The following is a 13,013-nucleotide window of genomic DNA, read 5'->3' as shown; positions in this document are numbered from 1 at the left end:
GAGCCACACTTGTGGAGGCCCACAATTCTTTTCCTGATGTCTTGGTTGATTTCTCTTGATTTTCCCATGATGTCAAAGAGGCTCTGTGTTTGAGGTGTGCCTTTATATCCATCCACAGGTGTGCCACCAATTAACCCAAATGGAATCAATTAACCTATCAGAAGCTTCTTAAGCTCAGAATGGAATCATCTGGAGTTTTCTTTTTGTTTAAAGACACAATAAACTTAGTGTATGTATACTTCTGATTTTGATGAAAGTGATGAAAAAAATACATAAAAATTTTCCCTCGCTCGATTCTGACATTTAACAAATGTAAAAAATATGTTAATATTTATTGATCTAAAACAGAAAAAGTTTACTTTGATTTAATGTTTGACAGTAAAGAAAAAAAAAGTTTTTGTGTTTTTTTCTGAAGTGTATGTAAATATCTGGTTTCAACTGTATATACATAATTACATACAGGTCACATAAGTACAATGAAATAAAAAATATAAAAATGTAAATAAAAAATATTAAACATTTTTAAAAATATTTTTTTATATAAATATAATATAAAATTTTATATAATTCAAAAATTAAATTAAAAATGGTAAAAAAACAAAAAAAACAAACAAACAGGAATTCAAAAAAATTAAATTCTAAACCGCAAAATTTATATTCTACTCAATTTACACAATTTTATTCTAGCATTTATTCATCCTCAGATCAGGTTACCTCAGGTCATGTTCTTCCAATGCTATTTATTATATAGTTACATTAAAATCTGCACTTACACTTCCTTTACACGTGAATAAACTACTGCAAAGAGAAAAAAAAGTCAAAGTTATATCCCTGGCAAGAGATATTTTGGTTTACAGGAATGTCTTCTCACATCTCCAGGTTCCTGAGAGAGCTTGGATTAGTTTTGTCATCAGTCTTGTCTTGTCTGTGTGGTTTCCTTTGGCTTCTCTGGTTTCCTTTAACCTCCTAAAAAATCATGCCAGGAGATGAATTGGTAAAAAATAAATTCCTCTTTAGGCCAGACCAGGAAAAAAATAGCTAACTGAATAAATTGACAGATTAATTAAACTAATTCTTTCGGTTAAAGCCAGTTAATTTTGGAAGAGCTGATCAAATATTTTCCCTATTTTTTTCCCTTTTACTTTACAGGAAATGCAAAGACTGACAGAAATTGTACAGTCTCAGCTTTCCAGCGTGCCAAATAAGAGTAGCCGCTGCAGTTAAACCAGCATTAAACTAATTTCTTGAGAAAACCTAAGATGTGTTCCAAATCGCAATCACACTTATGCACTATTCTACCATTTAGTAGTAATGTGAGTCGTGTGTTCATGCTGAAAATTCCTTCCAAAAGAAGTAGCAGCATTTTATATACCAGCAGTGTTGCCAGATTGGACTGAAGATTTCCAGCCCAACTATAGCTTAAAACACGCCCAAAAAAAATACCAGCCCAAAAAGCATACTGTGATAACTAATACAATAACAAACAGAAAATCCGAAACAAGTGGGTTAGTGCAAAGGGCACTATTTAGACACCACATTAGTTACCTGTATATGTTCTGTTTAATTCTCAAACATGACATCAGAATTTTATAGCAGAATAATAGTGTATAAACACGCTTATAGGGACGCAGAGAATCTTCGCAGAACTGATGAGAATGTCTCTTGAAATGTTATAGAACGGGTCGCTCCCCCATTCTTTTCGGTAGGACTTTCTATATTTACCACACTTTGGCATGATGATGATGATAGAAACACTTAATATGCTAATAACTTTGTGATATTGGCTTAATAAGTGCAACGATTACAACAACCCACCAATCAAGATCAAAGTTGGCAAAAGTGAACTTTATTGGCTAAACTGAACCAACATTACATATTATACATTATTGTAAAGTTCATTTGAATGGATATCATGTTTCTAGTCAATAATAAAAACATGCCAGTTGCACCAAAAACCAGCCCAAATTTTATCAACCTACTCAATGCATTTTTTCCCGGTTAGACGTGACCAAAAGGAGCTCAGTTGGGCAGAAATACGCCCAATCTGGCAACACTGTGTACCAGAAGGATGCACTTATTCAACTGACAAAAAAGTGTAATGTTGGACACTTCATGTACTTAACACTTGCTGCTTTGCTTATGTAGAGGAAAAAGGGCGGGGCTAACAGGCACTGATGGCGAATGAGAAAGAATTTCAAGATGACCGACGGCACTCCTGCCGACGAGACGTCTCTTACGAATGTCTTTTCAGTTAGCTTCAGTTAACGAAGTATGATTTATCATTTAAAAAATTCCCAGTTAAAGCTAGCGGCCTCACGTTACATTTATGGTACATAGCGTAAACCGTAGCATGTCATTTGGCCGCGACTCATCTTTATTTTTAAGAAAGCGGACTATTATGTGATGAAGAAGTGACATTGAAACGATGCTAAGCAGTTCAACTAACATTCCCAGTGCTCTACCTATAACTGTGTAGATTAGCGTACATTTACTGTTATGTAACGTGTAACGACGTTAAAAAAAAAAAAACCTTTTAGAAAAGCTCTCAAGCTATATATACACATATATTTTTAATGTAGGAGCTACTTCTGAGTGAGCTACTGAGCTTGCAGATTTGTTCTAATCAATCACGCTTTTCATTCGGTCAGAAAATGTGTCTCAGCAAAAAAGAAAAAAAAATGAAATTGAGTGCATTTCTAATGACAGAGATCTATCACAGTTGACCATAATGGTCACCTCCAACCTTGGTATAATCCAGGGTAATGAAAGCGTTTGTGCTGATTCACCCCCCCTACTTCCTGTCGAGAGAGTGTGTTCACTCGAATCAAGAAGCTCATGGTGTTAAGGTGTGTTTCTCTTCATAGCTGTATCCTTCTGTTGGTTGAAGCTAAGCATAGAAATGGTGTTGATTAGCATGTCAGGTGTGTGAAAAGCAGGAGCTAGTTGTCTGGTCTGGAAAGTGGCCCAGGGCAAGGTGCTTTGCATGCAGTACTGAAAACATGACACGCTTCCATTAAACTTTTATGGCCACGCTGTAGAAATATGGCCATACAGGAAATATATGTTTATATCCCCGAGGGTTTACGGTATCCTGCCACTGTAACAGAGCCCGAGCTGTTCACATGATCTATACCGATAAATGCCAATATTGTCATTTGTTTTTAATAACGGTCATTAATTATTACTCTCGAAAGAAATTTACAGCTCGTAGACGACACGTGTCGGTGTACCTGCGTCATTTGGCAGGACGTGTTTGTGTCCCCGCGCATGTCCCCGCATGTTTATGCGCTTTATGATTTGTTTCAGCATCAATTCCTGCTGAATGGAAATCAATGTCCCTTTGGGAGCAAATTGTCTATGTGCAAGGCTCGAGGCTGGCCACGCTAATGGTCCCTTCAGCGCTCCAATCCCCAAACCAACCGCATTTACACCCAATTACACACGTCTAAAGTGCACTGTCAAGCAGACGGATGGCCTTAAAAATGGATTACTGGTGTTGGGTAAGGAGAGAAAATAACAGGCTCTGTTTCGTCTTTCATTCATTTTTGGCATCTCCGAGTAAAATGAGGCTTTTTAACTCGGTGTGACCCAATTACATCACTTCACAAGCACTCTGTTCTACAGAGCTGTCATCCTTATTACACTGCACGCGTGGATATGAGTGTGTGTGTGTGTGTGTGTGCATGTTGGTTTGTGCGTGCTACTGTTTTTTCTCTGCGAATGTGTATTTCTGCACGTGTTAGTGTGTGTCTATGTGTGTGTGCATATGTGTGTGTGTGTGCTAACGTGTACGTGTTGTTTGTGCAGGTATTTGTGCATGTGTTTGTACAAGTGAGTTTGTGTGTGCTACTGTGCATATGTGTGCGCATGTACGTGCTTGTGTACATGTGAGTGTATGTGTGTGCTACTGTTTTGTGTGTGTGTGTGTGCGTGTGCACGTGTTCTTGTGAGTGTATATGTAGCTAGTTTTTGTGTGTGTGCATGTGCGTGTGTGTGTGTGTGCACGTGTTCATGTGAGTGTATTTGTAGCTAGTTTTTGTGTGTGTGTGTGTGTGTGTGTGTGCATGTGCGTGTGTGTGCGTGTGCAGAACTATCATTATTATGCTTTTAGTGTAGAAATACAAGTCTGTCTTGTACACAAGTTTGTACATGTTAAAATCTGTAACTGGAGGAACTTATAGACACAAAACTGAAACCATTATTCCTGAACTTTACTATTATTTATAACTGACGTTGTGAGTTGTTGAGGTTTGGATTAAAGCTAATAGCCATGAAATTTTGCATATTAAAGTAAACAATCATATTTCATCTCATGTTTCACCCCAAAGACGTGAAAGCTGTAAGAAAAATTTGGGTGCCTCTGGTCAAATGACATGCACTATATTGCGAAAAGCTTTGGGACACCCCTCCAAATCATAGAATACAAGTGTTCCAATCATTTCCATGGCCACAGGTGTATAAAGTCAAGCACCTAGGCATGCAGACTGCTTCTACAAACATTTGTGAAAGATCAGGGTCGCTCTCAGGAGCTCAGTGAATTCAAGTGTGTGTAACGAAGGCCAGTGGAAGGTGCTGTGCAGGTAAACCTCACTCCCCTGATCTCAAGAGGTGAACCAGTGACTGACGCTAGAGGCTGTAGTCTTTAGCCTCCTTCTTAGAGCGCCTGCCTCCCATGCTGGAGACCAGCTTGGAGTGGTTGCGAGTAGGGCCTGGGGGGTTTATATTGTGATTGGTACGTTCAAAAAACGTACATGCAAAGCTACTTTACATTTGAAAGAAAATAGTAATTGTAAATAAAAATTGTCGTAAAAAGTAGGCATGTGTGAAAGTCTAGACTCTCCACCAGTTATAAAGTCTGAACTTTATTAACTCATTCCATTTTAATTGACTCATTAGTACTTGTTACCGAGGTTAAAAAGTCTCATTAGCAAAAACTGTTCAAGAGCGTAATAAATTCTTGGACTCTTCAAAGCTCTCTACAACTATCAGTTCTTCTAAGCAGCTGACTGAGAATCTGTAAATGAACCTAGCTGAGGTCTACAAAGCAGGGAAAGTCTATAAAAAGATATCAAAGTGTTTCTACCTCCCAGTTTTAAACCATCTGAAAACCCACGCATGACATCCAGGACCTGCAGGAAGGATAAACTGACACCGGTGTGGTGCTGCAGTGTTCCAGTCTGTAGCTTGCCTTTAACAAACATTCTTCTGCACAGAAGAGTCATCAGAAGAAATCCTTAATTGTGACATCATCACAAAAACGATATCTGTATAAGCCACAGGCGTCATTTTATAAATAAGTACAAATATGAAAAATGATAAGAACATCTAGTCAGCTGTTAACAAGCAGGTGGATGTTATAATTTTGGGGTTATGTGGCAGCCAGTAGCACAGGAAGAATCTACAGGAAGATAAAAGCCTAAGGTCCAGTAAATTTCAGCACATCTTGAAAGAACATGTCACATGTGAGTCAGACAAGAACTGTAAGCTGGAAATAGTTTGGCTTCTGCAGCAGGAACCTCAAACTCTACTTCAAAATATACCTCAAAATCTACCTCAAAATCTACTTCAAAATCTACCTCAAAATCTCGAAATCTACTTCAAAATCTACCTCAAAATCTACTTCAAAAGCTACCTCAAAATCTACCTCAAAATCTACTTCAAAATCTACCTCAAAATCTCGAAATCTACTTCAAAATCTACCTCAAAATCTACTTCAAAAGCTACCTCAAAATCTACCTCAAAATCTCGAAATCTACTTCAAAATCTACCTCAAAATCTACCTCAAAATCTCGAAATCTACTTCAAAATCTACCTCAAAAACTGCTTCAAAATCTACCTCCAAATCTCAGAATCTACCTCAAAATCCAAATTTAAATCTCAAAATCTACCATAAACTACCTCACAGAAAGCATTTCCAAGCTCTGATCCCTTTATATTAATACCTGTAGATAGTTATTGTTCTTTCTTTCTTTCTTTCTTTCTTTCTTTCTTTCTTTCTTTCTTTCTTTCTTTCTTTCTTTCCTTCTTTCTTTCTTTCTTTCTTTCTGTCCAGGATGTCCCTTAAGTCTAGCGTCATAGCGGAAAAGCTAATCCAGTAAAACAATAGCTTTTATTTTCCGAAGCTGCTCAGTGACTTTGCTTTCCTGTCTCTAAAACGCTCTGGATTTGTTCTTTCTGGCTCAGATACATCATTTCTGTAAATATATCAAAATATACATTAACCCTTTTCATACTGGATTTATATGGCAACATCTAATAATTTCATATTTATCCAAACCCTGTGTCGATTATGAGGAAATATGTAATTATTTTTATTTAATCTTTATGTGTCAATTCTTCTTCTTCTTCATATTTATTTATTGTAGTTCTTTTTTTTCGCTTTTCCCACTGGCCATTGCTAAGGAAAGATCAAGAGGTAGGTGTGTGTGTCTGTGTGTGTGTGTGTGTGTGGTTGTCTGGTTGTGTGTGTGTACGTGTATGTGTGTGTGTGTGTGTGTGTGTGGTGTTCTTTTTGTGATTTTGCTTCTTTCATTAGACTTTGCTAAGGAGAAAGTGATAGGTATGTGTGTGTGTGTACACATGTGTATACAAGTGTGTGTGTGTGTGTGTTTATACATACAGTATGTGTGTGTATATGCTTGTGTATACGTGTGTGTGTGTGCATGTGTCACAGTTTTATCTCTTCATAGGGAACAGATGTCCTCATAATGATGAGCGGATCTTTGACCTTGTAAGGACCTTTGGCTGAATCCCATGAGGAAAATCTCTTTGTTGTAGGTGTGTAAACATATCATTATGCATATCGTTATTTTTGTTTAGAAAAACACAAGTCAGTTAAATATCTCATTTACAAAACATAGAAGTGTGTGTGTGTGTGTAGTTCTGTTTTCTGCTTCAGTCTGGGTTTTATGATAGTCTTTGTTAAAGACAGTGAAATCCTTCTGTCAGTGTGTGTGTGTGTGTGTACAATCCCACTCAAGTGAGAATTCCTATTAGCAGACTGAATGAGAAACACACTCTGCCTGCCTTGAAGGAAACCTTCAGACGTCATTCAACGCTCACACACTTGACATCAGGCCTGCGACCGCCTGCTCTGGCATCCTTATCTAACTCAACAAATCTGTCTTTAAGAAATGTTAGGATCAGGCGCTCAGCACGGAGGAAGACTAGGAGGAAATCCTGATCTAAGCCATTTATTATTGTTTTTAATAAGCGGGGAAAAAATAAATAAATTGATGTAATTTATCTTTGGTTTTCAATTCAGATGCAAAATTCTAGGGGAAAAAAAAAAGAAGAAGCTGAACGTTTCGAGTTGCCGTCAGCAAATTTCTTTCTGTGGGGGAAAAAAATGTCAGAGGCAGAAATTTGTGGCAGAATTTAAGTAACATGAACTCGTATTCACCCGCTCGGGTTGAAGCGGGAGCAGAAAGAAGAAAAGAATGAATTTTTTTCCCCCTTTTTCCCACATATACTGTGTATATAAGTATGACTGCAGGCTAGTCATATATATACAGTGTGTATAAGGAGGAGTAAAGATACACAAATATGCAGGTCTACACACAAATCATGTCTGTGTACGACACACACACACACACACACACTGCAGCATATTCCACATCTTGTCTTGAGGCCAAACAGCATTATTCAGTCTGTTATGTTTCACATTTTACTCTTTGTCACGGTTTACATTTACGGTAAACAATTCATCTCACACACACACACACACATTGTAGATACATCATACTAAGCCAATTTTGTGAGCATTATTATTTGTGTTCATATTTTAACCTCATGTGTAAAGCACATGCATTAGATTTCATACCAGAGGTGAAGTTCAGGCCGGATCATAAATTCCTTTTCTGTATATAAATTCCGTAAAGTTTAGTTTAAGTTTGCCCGGGGCTTGGAGAAAACCTGAGGGGGGAAAAGAGAATGTTGCATAATGCGTAAAAACATCAGGCTTTTTAATCTAATGCAGTAAATGTCATTAATGATTGGGTTTGTGTTGTTCGCTTAACATTTACTGCAATCCATACTGTGCTGTTTGAGATATTTTAACAGTGAACGGAATTCATTAATGTCAGATGCACTCTTGATATTGGGATAGATGTATGATGAGGTGGTGGGTTAGTGCTCAGGATGTTTGCCTCAGGGTTGAGGGTTCCTGCCTCCGGGGATAACATGGATTTTGCATGTTCTCCTCGTGCTCCAGGGGTATCCTCCAGGTTCTTCGGTTTCCTTCTCCAGGAAACATGCCTTGTAGATTGATTGGCATCTCTGAATAGTCTGAAGTGTGTGAATTGGTTGTGTGTGTGAGTGTAAGTGTACGTGTGTGTGATAGCTTGGCACCCAGTCCAGACTGTCCCACACCTTGTGTCCTGAGTCCTCTGGGATAGACTCCAGGTTCAATGCAACCCTGTGTAAGATAAGAGCTACAGAAAACGAATGAAAGCACGCTGCACTCATCCCAGGCAGATACTTTACTGGCCTCGTAAGTGGAGGATAATAGCGGTTTAAGAGCTGGTGTAATTTGTCACCTTTTGTTTGTTCACCGGGTTGTAAAGCACTTCGGCAAGGACGAACAGAAATCTGGAAGAAACGCCTGGAAGGTGGCCAAGGCTAAAAACACCATCAAGCAGGGTGAAAAAAAATAATAATAATAAAGAAACAGACCAGGATTTCTATTGTCAATAATTTTAAAGGTGTCAGGAGAGCGCCATGTGTTACTGCATATTCACCCACATGGGTTCCTGATCACATAAAAACAGGAACACTATAAATACTGATGCTGCTCTTGTTCAAGCCCCTCCCTTACATACACAACTGCCACCAGGTTTCATATATTTATCCAGGCATTGATTATCTGTTACTGTAGCAGATGGGCCAAGGGAAGACCGGGATCGATAGGAATGTTTAGTTGAAGAAAGGCATTTATGAGCTGCGCTGCAGTAGTTTACGATCGCTGCCATAGAGGCCTAGGCCGGGGTCATGGCAATTAACAGCGGCGCTGCAGGATACTTCAGCTCGGCGACACATATACAGCCAAGCTGACTCATATCAGGTGTCTTTTGTCACCTCTAGGCGTTTCTCATACAGGAAAATCTCCTTTCGTTCCTTTTCAATCTATAGTTCCTTCTGTAGTAACCTATGGGCCTCAGAAAAGCAAAGGAATCTGAAATGACCTGAAATAATAATGGACTCACTGCAAGTACAAGCTTGCAAATGAAATCCCGTGGCCGCTTTCTCTCTCTCTCTCTCTCTCTCTCTCTCTCCCCCTCTCTTTCTCTTTTTCTCTCTCTTTCTTTCTTTTTGTGGGAGGCATTATTCAGTCCAAATGAAGCAGGCAGACGAACACGTGGGAGAAAAATTGAAGCATTCTCCGAGCACTCTCGCCGAATAAATTATGTCTGACAGAACAAAGCTTCTCTCTCTTTTAATTCTGATAAGGAAAACTCTGCTTGTATTAAATACGGTTTAACATTTCAGAGCGGTCCTGCCCTGTCTGCTGCGATTGTTAATTTCTCATTACGGAAGTGTTGAACAAAGTCGCCGTGCTTTTGGTTCACTTCATTAATGGATGCGAGTAAAACAACGATTCAATATCGTCTCCACCTTGGCGGGACGGTTCACCGCGCGCAACCTTACCTGTGATTTACATGATATTTTCGAAAGGTCACAAATTCGGTCCGGCACACGGTGTTATTGTCCTGCGAGTCAGATGGTCCTGAGATACAGCACGCTAATCATAGATAAATTAACTTACTTGTATTGGTTTTATTTGCTGAAAGGCCAAGAATTACATTTTTTTAAAAATGTTAGTGCATTATATATATTGCTTGTGTAGAAAAAATACTAAATTAAGTCAGTACATCAAGTAAAGTTTTTTTTAAAACAAGACCTTATTCATATTAGATCTTCACAATAAAACTCTTGGTGTGGGTTTATAATGAGGTATTTGTTTCCAGTAATTAAAAAAAAAAGTCTTTATTTTTATTTGCACACTTACAGTAAAGAAATAACTCAATATCTGCCAACACTGGAATATAATATAATGCAATACAATACGATGTAATGAATGAAAGCCAAGAGAAAATTAGAATGACAGAAACTGCTAAGCGTTTGCCCCATTTGCATTTTCACATAATCTATTTCTTTAAATCATTTCAATAGAGCTGTCGATTTTTATTGCCGTCCCATCCACATACACTGAACCGAGTCTTGATCGCGGGAGGAACATATCCAGTCTTCGGGATCACAGTACAGCACGTGCAAGACAGCACTGATGACAATCTGGGCAAAGTGTAAAGAGAATGTGAGTAAGAATACATCTTTAAACTTTATCTACAAATCACATTTTAAAGAAATCACATTGGCTAAAAGTGCTGTACCGCAAAGTAAATAGTATTTACTCATTGTTTTGGCAATTTAATATTTTATTTTGACATTATTACTCTGTAGTTAATATAATATAAAATATCCATCCATTTTCTATACCCGCTTTATTCCTACTTAGGGTCACGGGGATCTACTGGAGCCTATCCCAGCACACATTGGGCGAAAGGCAGGGGTACACCCTGGACAGGTCACCAGTCCATCACAGGGCTAATATAATATGATATGATATGATATGATATGATATGATATGATATGATATGATATGATATGATATGATATGATATGATATGATATGATATGATATGATATGATATGATATGATATGATAAGTTGCAGTAATGAGTTAATAAGTCGCAATAATGAATAAGTTGCAATAACAAGTTAGTGAGTCGCAATAACGAGTCAATAAGTCGCAATAATGAATAAGTTGCAATAACAAGTTAGTGAGTCGCAATAATGAGTTAATACGTTCCAATAATGAATAAGTGACAATAACAAATTAGAAAGTTGCAATCCCGAGTTAATAAGTCGCAATAACAAGTTAATAAGTCACAATAACGAGTTAATAAGTCTCAATAATGAGTTAATGAGTCACAATAACAAGTTAATAAGTCACAATAACGAGTTAATAAGTCACAATAACAAGTTAATAAGTCACAATAACGAGTTAATAAGTCTCAATAATGAGTTAATGAGTCACAATAACGAGTTAATAAGTCGCAATAACGAGTTAATAAGTCACAATAACGAGTTAATAAGTCGCAATAACAAGTTAATAAGTCGCAATAACAAGTTAATAAGTCGTAATAATGAATAAGTTGCAATAACAAGTTATTGAGTCGAAATAACAAGTTAATAAGTTAGTGGCTATAATGAGTCATAATAACATCTCATGAAGTTGCAATAATGAGTTAGTAAGTTGCAATAATAAAACAGTGACTTACCAAGTGACTGAAATGATAAGGAAATAATGAGATTCTACGTCAAAAAAACAACACATCTTCCAGTTCAGGATGTCTTTACCAGATAAACAAACAGCAACATAAAACAAATGTTGCGGCATACATGTCTGAGATATTGACTGTTGACCCTGATCTAACGGCAGCTGTGTGAGATTGAATTGTGAAAGGCAGTGGGCTTTGTCTAATAGCAGGTTGTAAGCTGTTGCAGAGTATAGAGTCATAGAGCACAAATGCCTGGTCACCCTTGAGTTTTAATGATGACCTTGGAACAGCTAGTAGATTTCATGAGGAGACCAGAAGCCTCTTTTGAACAATTAAAGGTGATAGTAACAGGACAATACAAAGAGGAGGCAGAACATTAAAAGCTTTACAGACAACTCTAAAATGAACTGGGAGCCAGTGAAGTGAAGCGAGTGTACTCTTTCAGCCTGGGAGCAACCAAGCAGCAGCATTTAGTACTAACTATACACTCTTACAAAAAAAGAAAGGTTCCTCGGGGTTCTATATAGAACCTTGGGGATATTATGGTCAATAGAACCTTTCCCCCCAAAAAAATGGTTCTATGTGGAACCACTGGAGGTGAAGCATTTATATAAATTAAATTAAATTAAATTAAACTAAATTAATGTATTTTCTATATTAAATCTTAAAACATCAGTCCCATTATTTTTTGGAATTGTATCTATATATATGTATATAACACTGCAAAATGTTTTGAAATCCTGTTTTTATGAATGACATTTTAGATTTTATATTAAGATAAAGAAAATTCACACCAAAATGAAAGTCAGAACTCTTCAGTAAGTGCGAGGAGTTTTTCTTTTATAAATACTATACACAATTTATTTACATCAAGTTGTTGTTTTTGTTGAATAAATTTATACTGTGTAGAATTTGCTGTATTTGCTGTATAATATTTAAGGTTAAAACATACATATAGCTTCTAAGTTTAACAATAGCTCTCTATCCAAGCAGAACCCACCCCCCCCCACCCCCCATGCCGGATAGATCGCATGCCGCGCTCGTGCAGTAATGCTGCAATGACTTAATGCCGTCAAGAACATGTTTTCACATTCACAGGAGTGTAACCCAACTTACCATAACAAGCGGTGACCTTCTGATGAAGCCCTCATGCTTAACAATGGAGAAGGTAAACATTACTTGGAATTCAGCCCTTAGCATGGTGCAACACTGGGCAAAAACAATGGAAATATTTACGTAGAGAGCAATCCGAGTCTTCAAGATCCTGACGATTTGTATTCGTTATAGTCTAGAGTCATTGAGTAAACTGCTGTATAAATACTGCAAGAGAGTTAATAAATTAACTTAATTATGCATTTTATTATTATTGTATTACTTATTTTTTACTGAAGAAACCGGATGCTTGTTTCCTCAACTTTCTGGATCATCTCTTGATTCGTTGCATCTCTTGATTCTTTACTTGTAGTAAATTGACATTTTGCCTAAGGAAAAAAAATAAAATGAAACGTCGGAAAGGTCTTCTTCTTCTTCTTCTTCTGTAGCCACAGCAAATCATCTCTCTCCACCTATCCCTATCTTCTGCCTCCTCAACACTTGCACCCACTAGCTTCATATCCTCATTTATTACATCCATATACCTCCTCTTTAGCCTTTCTCTTTGCCTCCTGCCTGGCA

At 37.5% G+C, this 13,013-nt stretch overlaps 1 long non-coding RNA gene across 1 annotated transcript; it reads left to right on the top strand.

The window, feature by feature from the left end:
- Positions 1 to 6,365: 6,365 nt before the first annotated feature.
- LOC131357742 (uncharacterized) lies at positions 6,366 to 12,578 on the top strand. Its single transcript, XR_009205312.1, has 4 exons — positions 6,366 to 6,415; positions 6,690 to 6,777; positions 10,171 to 10,312; positions 10,514 to 12,578. It is a non-coding gene; the product is annotated as an uncharacterized LOC131357742 (long non-coding RNA).
- Positions 12,579 to 13,013: the final 435 nt, after the last annotated feature.

This window comes from Hemibagrus wyckioides, linkage group LG01 (assembly GCF_019097595.1).
Source record: "Hemibagrus wyckioides isolate EC202008001 linkage group LG01, SWU_Hwy_1.0, whole genome shotgun sequence".
Taxonomy (NCBI): domain Eukaryota; kingdom Metazoa; phylum Chordata; class Actinopteri; order Siluriformes; family Bagridae; genus Hemibagrus; species Hemibagrus wyckioides.
The sequence above is the reverse complement of the archived record's forward strand: the minus strand, read 5'-3'. Positions and strand labels throughout refer to the sequence as shown.